The sequence below is a fragment of the Chelonia mydas genome, chromosome 13 (genome assembly GCF_015237465.2).
Source record: "Chelonia mydas isolate rCheMyd1 chromosome 13, rCheMyd1.pri.v2, whole genome shotgun sequence".
Taxonomy (NCBI): Eukaryota; Metazoa; Chordata; order Testudines; family Cheloniidae; genus Chelonia; species Chelonia mydas.
In genome coordinates, this window is record NC_051253.2 from 31,617,863 (window position 1) to 31,635,906 (window position 18,044).

The 18,044-nt window shown below is 45.0% G+C and overlaps 1 long non-coding RNA gene across 1 annotated transcript in view; it reads right to left on the reverse strand.

The window, feature by feature from the left end:
• Positions 1 to 7,509: 7,509 nt before the first annotated feature.
• LOC119567940 overlaps positions 7,510 to 18,044 on the reverse strand; it is a 43,434-nt gene continuing 32,899 nt past the window's right edge. Inside the window, exon 4 of the long non-coding RNA XR_006285497.1 lies at positions 7,510 to 7,804. This is a non-coding gene — a long non-coding RNA (uncharacterized LOC119567940). The remainder of the gene's footprint in view (positions 7,805 to 18,044) is intronic.

Sequence of the window (18,044 nt, forward strand, 5' to 3'; positions counted from 1 at the left end):
CATCCCCCTGGTCTGGTGGTCTATAGCAGACTCCCACCATGAAATCACCCTTGTTGCTCACACTTCTAAACTTAATCCAGAGACTCTCAGGTTTTTTTGCAGTTTCATACTGGAGCTCTGAGCAGTCATACTGCAACTCCCCCACCTTTTCTGCCCTGCCTGTCCTTCCTGAACAGTTTATATCCATCCATGACAGTACTCCAGTCATGTGAGTTAACCCACCAAGTCTCTGTTATTCCAATCACATCATTCCTTGACTGTGCCAGGACTTCCAAGATCGCATGCCCTGATTCTCATGGGTGACTTTAATTTTCCTGATATCTGCTGGGAGAGCAATACAGCGGTGCATAGACAATCCAGGAAGTTTTTGGAAAGCGTAGGGGACAATTTCCTGGCGCAAGTGCTAGGGGAGCCAACTAGGGGGGGCGCTTTTCTTGACCTGCTGCTCACAAACCGGGTAGAATTAGTGGGGGAAGCAAAAGTGGATGGGAATCTGGGAGGCAGTGACCATGAGTTGGTTGAGTTCAGGCTCCTGACGCAGGGAAGAAAGGTAAGCAGCAGGATACGGACCCTGGACTTCAGGAAAGCAGACTTTGACTCCCTCAGGGAACAGATGGCCAGGATCCCCTGGGGGACTAACATGAAGGGGAAGGGAGTCCAGGAGAGCTGGCTGTATTTCAAGGAATCCCTGTTGAGGTTACAGGGACAAACCATCCCGATGAGTCGAAAGAATAGTAAATATGGCAGGCGACCAGCTTGGCTTAATGGTGAAATCCTAGCGGATCTTAAACATAAAAAAGAAGCTTACAAGAAGTGGAAGGTTGGACATATGACCAGGGAAGAGTATAAAAATATTGCTCGGGCATGTAGGAAAGATATCAGGAGGGCCAAATCGCACCTGGAGCTGCAGCTAGCAAGAGATGTCAAGAGTAACAAGAAGGGTTTCTTCAGGTATGTTGGCAACAAGAAGAAAGCCAAGGAAAGTGTGGGCCCCCTACTGAATGAGGGATGCAACCTAGTGACAGAGGATGTGGAAAAAGCTAATGTACTCAATGCTTTTTTTGCCTCTGTTTTCACTAACAAGGTCAGCTCCCAGACTGCTGTGCTGGGCATCACAAAATGGGGAAGAGATGGCCAGCCCTCTGTAGAGATAGAGGTGGTTAGGGACTATTTAGAAAAGCTGGACGTGCACAAGTCCATGGGGCCGGACGAATTGCATCCGAGAGTGCTGAAGGAATTGGCGGCTGTGATTGCAGAGCCCTTGGCCATTATCTTTGAAAACTCGTGGCGAACGGGGGAAGTCCCGGATGACTGGAAAAAGGCTAATGTAGTGCCCATCTTTAAAAAAGGGAAGAAGGAGGATCCTGGGAACTACAGGCCAGTCAGCCTCACCTCAGTCCCTGGAAAAATCATGGAGCAGGTCCTCAAAGAATCAATCCTGAAGCACTTAGAGGAGAGGAAAGTGATCAGGAACAGTCAGCATGGATTCACCAAGGGAAGGTCATGCCTGACTAATCTAATCGCCTTTTATGATGAGATTACTGGTTCTGTGGATGAAGGGAAAGCAGTGGATGTATTGTTTCTTGACTTTAGCAAAGCTTTTGACACGGTCTCCCACAGCATTCTTGTCAGCAAGTTAAGGAAGTATGGGCTGGATGAATGCACTATAAGGTGGGTAGAAAGCTGGCTAGATTGTCGGGCTCAACGGGTAGTGATCAATGGCTCCATGTCTAGTTGGCAGCCGGTGTCAAGTGGAGTGCCCCAGGGGTTCTGAGTTTTGGTTGGTTAGAGGTCAATAGAGATTCTGAGAGCTGAGTTAGTGAAATGGAGAGGGCAGAAGCCAGACTGGAGTTGGAGGAGAGGAACTTTCAACACTGGTTGTAGACAGCAAGATCAATGAATTTGGATGCAAGGGGAGAAGGGAAAGAGGGTGATAGAGATAGAAGTTGAAACATGTTTTTGGTTGGTTGGTCGGGTTTTTTATGATGGAATTGACCAGAGCTTACTTGTAAGGGAAAGGAACCTGAGAAGTGTGGGAAGTTGAAAAAGATAAGGGAGAAAGTGAGAGTGGTGGCAAAGGACAGTCACTGGAGCAAGTGGAAGAATTAGAGGTGGAGAGTGGTGACACACTTAAGTGTTGGTGACTGGGTTTAAGAAGGAGCATGAAGATAATCAGATTTTATTCATCTTTGAAAAATATGGAAATATCCTGCAAGATGTTGGGAGGGAGGGGTTAGAAATGAGTTACAGGTGGCAAGAGGCGAGGAATAGGTGTGAAATCAATGAGGGTGGAAAGTTGTGCTGCTTGACCTGGAAAATGGCAGAGCTGAAAGAGGAAAGAACAAATGTGTGATGGAGTAATTCTGTAAAATTGCAGGATTTTCCCCAGAGACACTTAGCTACACGACAGCAAGAATGGAAGACGTGAATGTTAAATAAACCAGAGCTGGGGATTGGTGGAAAGTATCTTGTGGAGAAAGAGATGAGGAAATGAATTGATGATGGAGAAAATCATGTTGTGGACGACATAAATGAATCAAAGGAAGACAGTGAAGAAGGAGGTAGATAAGGGGCCTGAAGAGTTGGGCATGTTGATGGATTGCAGGGTGGATTTGATTTAAATCACTAGTCAGGAAGACTCGATTTAATCATGGATTTCTACATAAAAGTGCATTCTTGTTGGTTGTTACCAACCTGAAGATCCTGCATGTTCAGACTTGTTCCTTTCATCATCTTCAACGCGGCTTCCTCCTGAGAAGGAACACTTCTCATGATATGGTTTCATTCCGGCAACCAGGCCTTGCATTTCTTTGTTGCACTGTTTGCATTTTGCATGCATGCCTGTCTTACCCACAGGTAGAGGAACTTCATTAAAATATTCCCAAACTGGGTCTCTTTTATGGCCTGCTGCAATTATAGGTTTTCCCTTCTAGTGAGAGAATGGTATGGTAGATCTCAAATCAATGAAGGCTACACTCAGAAAGACCTCAAGACTTCTGGAATATGCTGCTCAAATAGTTTCACTTTTGTTTCTACTGCCTGTCCCTCCCTTCTCACATTTATCTCCAGATGTCTTCTCCTTGTCCAGATCTATTCCGCCCCCAACAATCTTCTATTCACTGAACTTTTTGAAACTTTGCACTTTTAGAGAGGTAAGGGATTGACTCTGTGTACACAAATTTGCAGAGGGACAATAGATATTCATAGATATTATTAAGGGTTGAGGTCTATTATTTCTCACCTCTATATATTTACTTATTTAAAACATTTTTGGTGTTAACAAGCATGTTATCTCTGGAGACACAAATCCACAGTTTGAGAACTGCTAAACTAAGCATCTCTGATGGTATCTTCTAGACTGAGCTCTGAGTCCATTGGGTAGATAGAAAGATTAACCGAAACAAGCTATACAGAAGCCCCTGGAACCCCATAAGATTGGGTCCCTAATCCATGAACTATTGGAATTCATTTACAAAACTTTTCTTAAACATTACATAAATATATTGTCTCATACTATAGAATTAGAATTTATAATCCATATTCCATTATGAGATATCTTTGCGCTATAATGTATCTTAATTAAAACTATCTTTAGATAGGTTTTTTCCTCAAAAATCCACTTTAAATCAAAAAAGTCGGATTTAAAAAAAATTTTTTTTAAATCCTTGATTTTTATCCACCCTGATGGATTGGAAGGCAGAGTGGTGTGAGGGAGACAAGTTGGAGGAAGTGAGTCGGTGGTTGGAGACACGAAATTTGGTTATTGGAAAGATTAGAGAGGTACACGTGCTTGGTAAAGAGTGAGTCACCATTCGGGTGTGTGGGAGACTTGACTGAGCATTGCAGGTCAAATGAGGTGAGGAGAAGAAAGTAGGAAGCTAAAGGATCAGATGGGTCATCTATATATGGGAGTTGAAAATAAGGAGAGCTAAGAGTCAAAATCAGCAAGGAAGGTGGCTGAGGAGGAATCAGATAGGTGACTACATGGAGGACAGAAGAGTTGCATGAAATGCTGTTCAAAGTAGGAGAAAGGACAGTAGACAGTGTTTGGAACTAGCAGGAGAGGATGATCATCCCTTGCTGTGTGGGCTTTGAGGTGGGGAGTGAGTGAGGAGAAGCTGCTGTAAGAGACCATAGCAGAAGCCAGGGTAAGAGGGGAGGATCCAGGTGTCTCAAACAGACAAGATATATGTGCAAAACTATCACTGATGAAAACTTTGTAATTGCAGAAATTGGTGAACGAGTGGTCCTGTCAGAGATAAGTTTCAAAGAAACGGATGAAGCTGCCATTCACTAGCAGAGCAAAATTAAAAAGCAGCAAACAGAAGAGAAATGCAAATAAAATTGCTAATTTAGAGGAAGGATGGTCCAGTGGTTGGGGCATTTGCCAGCAACTTGAGGCCCCAGTTCAAGTCTCTGCTGTGCACAATTTTTTTTGACCTTGGGCAAGTCATATAGTCTCCGTGCCTCAGTTTCCTATCTGTAAAATGGGAATGATAGAACTATCCTACCTTACAGGGGCGTTGTGAGAGTCAATACATTAAAGAGTGTGAAGGGTTCAGGTCTATGATAATGGGGCATGTAAGTATGTTACGTTAAAAATAGTGGAATATTGATTAAAGTTTGAGGTTTTCCCCCCAGAAAACTTAAAGTGAGGGGATACCATTATTCTAGTGCAGAAATTTTGGATTTAAGGCACTCCTAAATAAGGAATACCTAGATGGAGTAATCTTTGGGAGGCTGTGATGGGATGCATAAACCCCACACTGGAAAAGAAGGGGTTGAAGAACTGCTCTGGGCCCAGAAGGCCCCATTCCATGGCACCTAACATAGGCGCTGACTCCATGGGGTCTGGCGCACCCATGGAAAAAAAAATAGTGGATACTCAGCACCCACCAGCAGTCCTGCAGATCAGCTCCTCCTCCTCTGTCCCAGTGCCTTCTGCCAGCCGTGATCAGCTGTTCAGTAGCGTGCAGGAGGGGCTGAGGTGGGGAGAGGGCAGGAAGGGGTGGGGGGGACTTTGGGGAAGGGGCAGGATGGGGCCTGGGGTGGAGCAGGGGTCAAGCACCCCCCACGAACTGGTGAAGTTGGCGCCTCTGGCACCTACAAAGCCTGGATAGGCTGGAGGAGAAACTTAAAAAGGGAAGCAGAGTGGCTTACTGCTGGGTAGACAGTGGAGATGAGCTGATGCAGATTCTGAGCTCCTGGGACTTGGCTATTGTAATCTGACCAAGTCTATTGAGAAGGCACCTGTGACCCTCTGGGGATTAGAGACTTATCTTTATGTTTTAGTTCCTTACTTTACCATGTGGGAAGAGAGGGGACTGGTAGGATGTGGTCTGGGGAGGCAGCTGCATAGCACCTCAGGGTGCAGGACTTGGCTGCCTACTGTTGGGCCCTGGATCAGAGCCCAATGGAGAGGGTAGGCCTGGGCTCCACTATCAACCCTGAAAGGAGGACAACTACAGTGGCCTTGTCCCTGATGCAGGGACCCTAGTTGGGGGAGAAAACCCAGAATATAAATGGGTGCAGACTTGACCCAAGCGCAGGGGAGCCTTGAGTCCCCTGCTTAATCTTGAAGGCTCTTCCTCTATTTATACCCTGAGAAGGACAGACTTGAACACATGACCTGGACTGTCATTGGAAGGACAGACCACTGAGGAGTGGCAGTAAGAAACGGGGATGCCCAGGAGCAAGACAACCTGCTACACCCCTATCCAACCACTAGGCAGCACAGGTGGTAAGCATCCCCCTTCACATAGGAATTCAGAGCCTTGTATCTTATGCCAACAGCAGACTCAGAGGTTACAGTTAGAACTCACCAAAACATGGGATTTCTGCTTCATGGGAAAAATTGCAAATGAGAAATCCCCAAATAGTTTTGTTTTCAGAAACACCAAAACCTGGTGTTTCCAAAATTAAATCTGCTCTCTGGGACCCCAACAGCAGCTAAGTGAAATTGACATTCTTGTCAGTTTTACCAGTGCTAGTAGCCTGGGTTGGCATCCCAGGGAGCCAGCTAGCTTGGGAGTCTGGAAGCCCTGGAATATTTGTATATATTTCTTTTTATTTAGGTTTCTAAGTGCAGCCAAAAAAGAGAGAAGTGACAATCCCTAATCTCCAGGTGCCCTTCGCAGTTGTTTTAAAAATGCAATCCATCATAAAGACAAAATTAGCATAAGAATTCCTAAAGACTAATTTTAGCTCTAACAGGCCAACCATCTCTCTAAAGAAGGGTGGACGGTGCTCACTGAATGAGCAGCTATTCAATATTTCTCTTGCTATTCATTGGTCAGCGTCTGGCTCTAGATCTTATTTACTGCATGCTCCTCAAACCATGCTCTGACTAAAGGAGTATTAATTTTTTCATGGAATTCTCTGTGCCGGTCATTGCTATGCTTTGGGTGCTTCACAAATATTAATGAACGTATTCTCACAACACTCCTGTGAGATGAGGGAGGGCACTATCTTGATTCGTTCTCTAAGTAATGTCCATCCTGTGCACTGACTGATGCTGGGGTCCTGTGGGAAAAAGATAGGGTGTGAGCTTGTAATGAAAGATTGTATCAAAATGCACGTGCACAAGGGGGGCAAAGTAAGGTTGCCCAGTCAGTCTAAAGTCTGGTGTTTCCTGACTTTTGAGTGCTTTACTTTGCAACCTTAATTATATTTTAATGTAGTTTTGTATGTAATTTAGCATCTATCCTGAAATACAGAATTTGGAACCATATTAACTCCTATATTAGACATACAGCAGGGTTGTGGCCTTTAGATCCACACCACAGACTTCTGCCACTTGAGATAATTGCTAGAGGTAGTTGTAGGTCTTGTTGGAACCCTAAGCATAACTAGCAGTGTGAACAGAGTAGGCCTGGTCTTGGCAGAATAGTAACACATTAGGTATCCGCTAACCAAGTAAGCACATTCCTGACCAGAGAGGATTGTACAAAAAAACACAGATCTCAAGTAAATACATATTCCTAAGAGATGGTACAAGAACACACCTGTGATGAGTTTCCCTGCCCCCTGGGGTGCCACCTGGAACTGGAGTACCACAGAGCCTCCTGACTCACCAGCTTGGGCACCCTCTCACACTGTGCTGCTGTGACAAGCTGCAGACCACTCCCAGTCCTACACTCCCACCAGCATTCACACAGGCAAGGACACACCCAGCTGCAGTTACTTGCAGGCTCTGGCCAGCCACTGCATGAACCACAATATAGAGGCTACAGCCAAAGCACCCCCAGCTCCCCAGCCTAGGACCCCAGAGTTGTACCATTCTGTCCTGGTCAAAAACCTGCCCTGTATGAATTTATTACGCAGTTTGTCCCTCCCTCGATGTGGAGAGGAATAAGCACAATGTCTATGTTAACTGAGCTGAGATTTTCCCTCAGACACTTCACTTAAAGGCACACAGGTTTAGATAAAGCATAAAATAAGTTTATTAACTACAGAAAGATAGATTTTAAGTGATTATAAGTGATAGCAAACAGATCAAAGCAGATTACCTAGCAAATAAACAAAAACGCAAACTAAGTCTAACATACTAGATGAATGGGATTTGAATTAGCAATTTCTCACTGTGACTGAAGATATAAGCAGTCCACCAAGTTTCCATACACAGGCTAGAAATCCCTTTAGCCTGGGACCAGCACTTCCCCCAGTTCAGTCTTTGTTCTTCAGGTGGTTCCAGGAGTTCTCTTGTGTGGAGAGTGAGGCCACAAGATGATGTCACACTCCACCTTATGTAGCTTTTCCATAGGATGGGAACCCTTTGTTCCAAACTCAGTTCCCAGGCCAGCCTCTGGAAAAATACAGGTAACAAAATGGAGTTCAGTGTCATATGGTCTGGTCACATGCCCTAGCATGCCCTGCTGAGTCATAGCAGCCATTACTCATAGGCTGTCTGGAGTGTTCTCAGGAAGGCTCACCAGGTGGGGGATAAGCTTCTCCTAAGGCCTGTTGTTGCCCCTAATGGCCCATTACCCCGAATAGGCCCTTCACAACCAGCGGTCTAGACTGGAAGCTTTTTGCCTAGTGGATGTTACCCCAGTGTAACCACATTTGAAATGCAGGTACATAGTCAATATTCCTAACTTCAGATACAAAAATGATATATTCCTACAAATAGGATAATCATATTCAGCAAATCAAACTTTTCCAATGACACCTCACAAGACATATCTTGTACCAGATGCATCATAATTATGTAATCATATAATCATACAATTATGAAGAATATGGGGTGCAGTGTCACAACACCAACCCCTCAAAAGATGAGGAGGGGATGACATGATAATGGATAAACTAGCAGGTACGAGGATAAGGGTAGTAACTAACATCATCTGGAGTGTGATCCATAACTTGTTTGTATCAGTGTATAAAAGGAGAAGTCATAGGAGGGATATCTTTGTGCTGGTCTAGGGGGCAGAATCCTGGTGTGTTGATTGAACCATCACCATTGTCGTAGACATGCATGTGTTAGTGTACCTGTAGCTCCTATCGGGCAATAGTGCCATGCTTTGTTGACAATAAACCTGGCCAAGCGCCTTCACCACTGAACTGAGCCTGTGGTCTTTCTTTATGAAAAACAGCGAGGTCTGCTGACTCAGCAAGCTGCACTCTCTGCTGGTGCAGCTAACGCCGGACAGCACTAGCAGCATTAACAACTCAGCAGCCTTCACAACACTCCATTGCACTAACAACAGTAGTAGGCTGTTATCCTCTTGTAGACCAACCACGACAAGGGGAAGGAGCACATATTTTGCCAGTGGTTTCACAGACAGGAGAGGAAGGGTGAGACCCAGGAATCCTGGGTTCATTTTCAGATTCTGGGTGGAAATATGAGTTAATGATTATGCCTCTGTCTCCCCAGTCAGTCTTTTGTCCCTCTGTCCCTGTTTCTCTCTGCTCCTATTGATTCCAGTCTACTGTTGTTCCTCCCACCCTCTGCTCTTCATCCCTTTCCATTTGGGTCAGACTGCTTCCTCCTCATTCTCCATGTTTCCTGGGCACTAGCGGGAGGCAGAGGGTGTTGAGAGCATAGGAGAGACCGTCTCCATACTCTCAGTTCCAGTGAGGAGCAATTACAGGGAGTTTAACTCGGCCAAAGGATGGAGCATGCTCAGTTACTCTATAGGAATGGTGCATGTGGAGTCTGGTTGGCATGTAGGATATGAGTGGGGGTGGAGCATGTGTGCTCAGTGCAGATGGACTCATAAGAAAATAACAAACCTCTTCTGAACATGTGTTAAACTGAGATTTTTCACACACTTATAATTTGGCCAAATTTGGTCAGATTTTCACAGGAATTACAAAAGGCCCATGCCTGGCCCAATGTGACATTTCCCCATTGTCAAATTTCAGATCTCTGCTCTGAAGGCATTGGAGTGGATCAATGAAATGGTGGTAAGAATGTTTAATATGGGCAGAACAACATATTTTCCCTTAATCCTGTTCTCAGAAATGGATGAAATGCTTCATCTGAAACAACCTAATAGCATTCATTATGTGCAAACAAAATACTGCCCCAACTTGTATCTATATACTAGGCATTTTAAAGAGTCAATTTTTCAAAGCTAAAAACAATTATGAACAAAATTGATTGGGGCAGGGGGAATAAACAGAAAAATTTCAATGATAATAGGGAATTATTTAGAAACATTTTACTAGATGCCAAGATAAAAAACAAAAAACAAAACCACCACTGCATCTCCATGGCCATAAAAAGTTTCTTCAGCTAAAAACCCATACTGGTTAAGAAGAAGGGAAATGAAAGTAGCAAAAAAAGTAATAATAAATGGGAAAATAAAGGGCATTAGATAGAGATGTTAGGATGTGCAGATAATTGGTAAGGGAAGCTAAAGGTATCAATAAAAAATCTATTGTCAATGGGGTTAACAGATATAAGAGGGAATTTTAAAGTATATCAGGAACAACAACAAAAAATCCTAGTGATGGTATAGGTCCATTACCAGAAAGAGATAGTATAGTTGTCAATAACAATGAAGAAAATGCTGACGTGTTCAATAAATATTCACTTTGTTAATGGAGAGTTAAGATTATCTTATGCCTTGTTCCCTTCCAGATCATGGAGGGTGATTACATTAAACCTCTGAAAACCAGGTAATGCCTAGTTTTAAGGTAATGCCTCCCACACCACATTTAGTCCCCCCCAAAAAAAGTATTTTGGGGAAGATCTACGGCCTGTGTTAAACAAGAGGTCGGATTAGATTATCACAATGGTCCCTTTTGACCTTGGTGTCTGTTAACTGCCCCTACACAGTCTTAACTCTGCTCCCTTTGAGCCATATCCCTGTCAGAAACCACAGGACTATGTCTTTCGTGGACAAGTGGAGGAAGTGAGGAAAGTACACAAGAACAGTGTGTGAGAGAATTCCTTAGGCCTTCTCTCAATTACAATAAAAGACAACATTAGCCTGGGCTTAGCAAACACAAGCTATTTAAGCCTAACATACACTTAACTATGTCACCTTTTCCAGACATTCCAGCTGTTGGCACCTGCTCATCCTTATCCTGTGCATTCCCTCTAGGACACCCCCTTCGGCTGCTCCGACTGAGCCTGGTGATGCAGTGTGGTGTATGCCAACAGCCTGCTAGAACTTCCCAGGGCAGCGGTGCAGCACACAGAGCAGAGAGGCTGCATGGCAGAGTGTGAATGCCAGGGCAGAAGGGGAGTTCAGGTGGGCACCGACAGCATGCAGCAGAGCGTCAGAATGGAGGGAAGCACTCTTCTATTCCTGTTTCCTGACGTACCTAGTGGAGTATCAGCTGCCACAGAGGGTGGTTGCAGATGTTCTAATGGCCCTGAGACTCTGCAGTAGTTTTTACAACTCATTCAAACATTCCTCTATTTTAGAGCCAAGACAGGCCCTTCGGATCATCCGCTCAGACCTGCTCCCAGCTCCCTCTAGCTGCAGTTGCACCCGTCCTCAGATCGCCGTGGAAGATCTGATAACTTGCTGCAGCTAACTCCTACATCATGACACCTATATCTATCACAGTGATCAGTAACAGTGTATGGAGAGGAATGTTGATACAGAATTGTACTGGACACAACACAACAGAATATGACAGATTTTAGTTGCGGATAAATCAGGTTGCGTCGGTTGGGTTTGGTCTCCGTGTCCCACAGCCAGCAGTGTGGAGATATTTGTGACGGGTTGGATCACAGAAACCTCTTTGGGCCTGCCAACTGATGTGCCAAGACTACTTCTGCTCCTGCTTTCCTGCCCTGGCAGCTTGGGACTTCAGGGCCCTGCCTGGTTTGAACCAGACCCACTAGCCTGCTGCAAACTCAGACCCAAGTCTGAACCACGTCCCCTAACAGCTGTAGGCTTAATTGAAAACAGCTTGGGAAGTGTTCCTGTCTTTAACACTCAGATGCCCAACTCCCAATGGGGTCCAAACCCCAAATAAATCCATTTTACCCTGTATAAAGCTTATACAGGGTAAACTCATAAATTGTTCGCCCTCTATAACACTGATAGAGAGGTATGCACAGCTGTTCCCTCCCAACACCAGGTATTAATACATACTCTGGGTTAATTAATAAGTAAAAAGTGATTTTATTGAATACTGAAAGTAGGATTTAAGTGGTTCCAAGTAGTAACAGACAGAACAAAGTGAATTACCAAGTAAAATAAAATAAACCCGCAAGTCTATGCCTAATAGAGTAAGAAAACTGAATACAGATAACCTTACCCTCAGAGGAGTTCCAGTAAGCTTCCTTTTACAGTCTAGTCTCCTTCTAGTCTGGGTCCAGCAATCACTCACACCCCCTGTAGTTACTGTCCTTTGTTCCAGTTTCTTTCAGGTATCCTTGGGGGTGGAGAGGCTATCTCTTGAGCCAGCTGAAGACAAAATGGAGGGGTCTCCCAGGGGGTTAAATAGACTTTCTCTTGTAGGTGGATACCTCTCCCTCCCCCTGTGTGGAATTCCAGCTACAAGATGGAGTTTTGGAGTCACATGGGCAAGTCATATGTCCATGCATGACTCAGAACTTACAGGTAGTAGCCATGGTTTACATGCTACTTTGAACGTCCTCATGTAGACTTCTTATGTGGATTGGAGCCTTCCAAGATCCATTGTCCGTTAAGTGCTTCTTGACTGGACACTTAATTTTCACATTCCTTTCTCAAGAAGCTGACCAAATGCTTTACTAAGGCTACTTAAAAATCAAGCAAGCACACAGCCACTATTCATAACTTCGAATACAAAAATGATACATGCATACAAATAGGATGAATAGATTCAGTAGATTATAACCTTTACATAGATATGTTACATGGCATATGTAGCATAAAACATATTCCAGTTATGTCATATAGTAACTCCTCACTTAACTTCCTCCCGCTTAATGTTTCAAAGTTACGTTGCTGCTCAATTAGGGAACATGCTCGTTTAAAGTTGTGCAATGCTCCCTTATAACGTCGTATGGCTGCCTGCTCTGTCCACTGCATGTAAGATTTTGTGGAAGAGCAGAGACTTTATAAGGGAGCATTGCAGAAGTTCCTGTTCTCTGCCTCCTCCCCCACCCCAGCACTTCCCCTACTGCTAAATAGCTGTTCGGCGGTGCTTAGGACTTTCTGGGAAGGAGGGGGAGAAGCGAGGAAGCGCTGCACCTCCACTCTGCCCCCCCCTCCCAGAAAGTCCTAAGCGCCGCAAAACAGCTGTTAGGACCTAATCACATCAGCCGCACTATCAGAGGCTCGTTCACCTGCACATCTACCAATGTGATATATGCCATCATGTGCCAGCAATGCCCCTCTGCCATGTACATTGGCCAAACCGGACAGTCTCTACGTAAAAGAATAAATGGACACAAGTCAGACGTCAAGAATTATAACATTCAAAAACCAGTCGGAGAACACTTTAATCTCTCTGGTCACTCGATTACAGACCTAAAAGTGGCAATTCTTCAACAAAAAACCTTCAAAAACAGACTCCAATGAGAGACTGCTGAATTGGAATTAATTTGCAAACTGGATACAGTTAACTTAGGCTTGAATAAAGACTGGGAGTGGATGGGTCATTACACAAAGTAAAACTATTTCCCCATGTTAATTTTGCCCCCTACTGTTCCTCACACGTTCTTGTCAACTGCGGGAAATGGCCCACCTTGATTATCACTACTAAAGGTTTTTTTTTTCTCCTGCTGGTAATAGCTCACCTTACCTGATCACTCTTGTTACAGTCTGTATGGTAACACCCATTGTTTCATGTTCTCTGTGTATATAAAATCTCCCCACTCTATTTTCCACTGCATGAATCCGATGAAGTGAGGTGTAGCTCACAAAAGCTTATGTTCAAATAAATTTGTTAGTCTCTAAGGTGCCACAAGTCCTCCTTTTCTTTTTGCTAATACAGACTAACACGGCTGCTACTCTGAAATCTAACTATAATAGATGCTGTTCAACATCCTCCCTCCATACTTGGAATGAGACGTATTCCATTATCACTGTATGATATATATGGATCCATATCCCAAGGCCAGAAAGGACCATTCTGATTATTGGGTCTGACCTGAATCACACAGGCCAGAGAACTGCCCCAAAATGATTTCTAGCACCGATCTCTTAGAAAAACATCTAATCTTAACTTAAAAATGGCCAGTGATGGAGAATCCACCATGACCCTTGCCAATTTGTTCCCATGGTTAATTACTCTCATTCTTAAAAATGTATAGAATCATAGAACCAGAGGGTTAGAGGGTACTGCAAGGGTCATCTAGTCTAATCCCCTGCCAAGATGCAGGATTTGTGCCTTATTTCCAGTCTGAATTTGTCTAATGTAAATTTCCAGCCATTGAATTGTGTTATACCTCTCTCTGCTAGGTTAAAGAGCCCATTATTAAATAACTGTCCCCCCATGTATGTACTTATAGACTGTAATCAAGCCATCTCTTCTCTTTGTTACACTAAATAAATTCACTCCTTGAGTCGATAAGGCAGGTTTTCTAATCCTTTAATCATTCTTGTGGCTCTTCTCTGAGCCCTCTCCAATTTATCAACATCCTTCTTGAATACTGGGCACCAGAGCTGGACACAGTATTCCAGCAGCAGTCATACCAGTGCCAAATGCAGAGGTAAAATAACCTCACTACTCCTACTTGAGATTCCCCAGTTTACGCCTCCAAGGATCACATTAGCACTTTTAGCCACAATGTTGCATTGGGAGCACATGTTCAGCTGATTATCCACAATGACCCCCAAATCTTTTTCAGAGTCACGACTTCCCAGGATAAAATCCCCCATCATGTAATCGTGGACTACATTCTTTGTTCCTAGATGTATACATTTACATTTAGCTGCTTTAAATATATCATCCTGCTTTTTTCCCCACTGTAGTGAGGTGGAGTGGCCTCCCACTGAGCCAGAGGGGAAGGGACCACTCCGTGAACCCTGGTGGGCAAAGCCAGGCTGCAATCACCCCTCCCAAAAGAAGTCAGTGGGTGGAATAGGAAGTATAAAAGACAGGCCTGTTTCTTCACTTCAGCAGGTGGGTATTGTAGTTGTAAGAACGCTTGATAGAGATCTTGTAGGTGTTTGTCTCTGTCTAAGGGGTTGGAGCAAATGCAGTTGTATCGTAGAGATTGGCTGTAGACAATGGATCGTGTGGTGTGGTCTGGATGAAAGCTGGAGGCATGTAGGTAAGTATAGCAGTCAGTAGGTTTCCAGTATAGGGTGGTGTTTATGTGACCATCGCTTATTAGCACTGTAGTGTCCAGGAAGTGGATCTCTTGTGTGGACTGGTCCAGGCTGAGGTTGATGGTGGCATGGAAATTGTTGAAATCATGGTGGAATTCCTCAAGGGCTTCTTTTCCATGGGGCCAGATGATGAAGATGTCATCAAGTAGAGTAGGGGCATTAGGGGACAAGAGCTGAGGAAGTGTTGTTCTAAGTCAGCCATAAAAATGTTGGCATACTGTGGGCCCATAGCAGTGCCGCTGATTTGAAGGTATGCATTGTCCCCAAATGTGAAATAGTTATGGGTGAGGACAAAGTCACAAAGTTCAGCCACCAGGTTTGCCGTGACATTATCAGGGATACTGTTCCTGATGGCTTGTAGTCCATCTTTGTGTGGAATGTTGGTGTAGAGGGCTTCTACATCCATAGTGGCTAAGATGGTGTTTTCAGGAAGATCACCGATAGATTGTAGTTTCCCCAGGAAGTCAGTGGTGTCTTGAAGATAGCTAGGAGTGCTGGTAGCGTAGGGCCTGAGGAGGGAGTCTACATAGCCAGACAATCCTGCTGTCAGGGTGCCAATGCCTGGGATGATGGGGCGTCCAGGATTTCCAGGTTTATGGATCTTGGATAGCAGATAGAATACCCCAGGTCAGGGTTCCAGGGGTGTGTCTGTGCAGATTTGTTCTTGTGCTTTTTCAGGGAGTTTCTTGAGCAGATGATGTAGTTTCTTTTGGTAACCCTCAGTGGGATCAGAGGGTAATGGCTTGTAGAATGTGGTGTTGGAGAGCTGCCTAGCAGCCTCTTGTTCATATTCTGACCTATTCATGATGACAGTCCCTCATCTTAAAAGTATAACCAACATTCTTTTCCTAGATATATGACCTTGCATGTGGCCGCATTGAAATGCATCTTAATCTCTTAAAAAATGTAAGGAGACCTGATCTCCTTAAATCCACGTGGCGTGTCACTCCTTAAATCCACATGGAGTACACATCATTATCCCCCTTCCACAGGTTTTGGGAAGCTGAAGCACAGAGAGCAGAAGTGAATGCACTAGGTCACACATCAGGTCAGTGTAGAGGTCGGAATAGAACCCAGTCCCTGATTGCCAGTCCAGTGCCCCAGCCACTGTACCATGCTGTCTTTGATTGCATTGTCACTGGGGCTGAGACCTTCACCAAAGGACAAAAGCAGGGCAGCCTCAGGAAGAGTGACAGTGATGTGCTCATCCTGGATACACTGTTTGGGGAAAGAACTGGAAGCGTGCTTGGTGATCGCATACAGAGACAGTGGATCTGTATCCTTGACGAGGCCATTGCTGTTGGGGATTCTGCTAGGCATCTGCTGTGGCACGGATTTAAGGAAAACATGGAAGGCTGCTTGTGGAAGGTCACTGCTGCAGCAGGTGCCTGATGGTGGGGCTTGCTGTCCTGCCAGTCCAGTCCACCTTCCTGCACCTCCTGTTACTCCCCATTCTCCATTTTGCCCCCCTCCCCAGCTTTTCTCCACATAATCATGGGCAAAGTCCGTGGCTTATTGTCCACTCCCATCGCTGGCCTGCTCTGCTCTTGGTACAGTTGTAGCCAGGGTCTGTAGAAGATATCAGCTGGTGTTCATCAGTTTGTTTTGTCCCACCGTCAGCTTCTAATGAAACAGTCCTGCCCGATGTGCTACATGCTTACAATTGGAGGCACTGCCACTGCCCTGCTCCACTCTGCTTCACCCTCACAGGCCAGGACACTGCAGCAAAGAGCCAGAAGTCCCCACAGAGCCTCTGCTTGACTGCTTCAGCCTGGTGAGAGAGGGGGTGCAATGACAAACAGCACCTTAGGGTGCTAGTGCTCAAGGAGGTCGGAAGAGCATGTTCTTCCAGTCTTGCCATCCTTGCTGTTGAATGTTGTGTTCTCAGTCACCTGTGTGAAACTCCGTGGTGTTCTGCGCTGTTCTATCTCTGTTTCTCATTCTAGGATTGTTTGGAGCTGTCAGCGCCTGTCTCTGCCAGGAGAATAGGCTACTGGACTGCCTCCTCCATGGTGCCCAGCCAGTTCCCCATCCCCCACATGGAGCCACCTGAAGGCTGGGAGGAACAGGGGATGACTGCCGGGTGGTGGTGCAGTATGGGCCTAAGTATTGTTCTTTGGGGCTGATTTAGATGGGAACAGAGCCCATACTGTGCCCCCTGCTGATATCTCTGCTGTGTCCTCTCTATTTCAGCGCTGTGGGGTGCTGTAGTCTGCTCCTGAAGAGCAAGTGGAACCTACATGTGTTTCTCTCACAACCAATTCACACTCAGTCCAGTCTCGCTATTGGCCAGGCACTGGAAGAGCAGACACCATAGCTCCTGGGCTCACCGCAAGCAAACTGTACTGCTACCCCATGTTTCTCTAGGCTTCTCCCAGTACTTATAGGCAGCTCCTTAATTTTCTTGCTGTCTGTCTGGTTCTGCATCCTGCCTTCCTTCCTGTATCTTTCTCTCTCTCTCACCCACATACCACTCAGCAAAAAGCCCTCTATCCCCACAGTCTAGAACTCTTGGGTGGGTTCACAACCTCTTTTTATCTTAGGTGAGGGCTTGTGATAAATTAATACAACTGTAAGGATAAGTTAAAGGGTGCATTCACATACCTCACTCTCGGCAAGGTTTTAACTCAACCCATAACAAGGTTTTACCCAGTTCATAACAGTGCTATAGAGCTGTGTCATTCACACAGTGATGACACCAGAGTCTACCTCCTCTCACTATCTCCTGTAACTTCCTCACACACAGCAGGAGGGGTGAAGGTCACCTCTCTGTGGAACCCCACAAGGGCAAATGTGCACTTTCTTGGGTAGCTCTCAGCAACACATCTGCTTCTGATAGTCAGACCCTGCCCCCACACTAGATGATCTCGTTTGCACACATGAATGTACTTGGTATAAAATAGAAGGTCAGGAAGGTTGAAGCACCATATATGAGAAAACATTTTCCAGATTTCAGCTTCCTCCAAGGTAATATGCAAGTGTAATTAAAACAGAACCTGGAAATACAGAGTACAGTACTCCATTCAAAGTGTGTTGTAGGAGCTGAACTCCCTTCATTGATAGTTTTCCAAAACACACAGCTGCAATAATCTTTATCCAGGAGCAGGGAATAAATTAAGTCTAAACACCTCCTGTGCATATAGTGCTTTTCAGTGTGAAGCACTGTGCCCAGTCTAACCTCTTACTGGGAATGGAAAGCTGCAAGAGGCACAAATGGAAAACCTCTCTGACCAGCAAACATTTTCTTCTTCAAAAAGCACACAGATGAGAAGAAAAACTCATGAAGTAAAGGCAGCTGAACTACTGTGGTGTCTT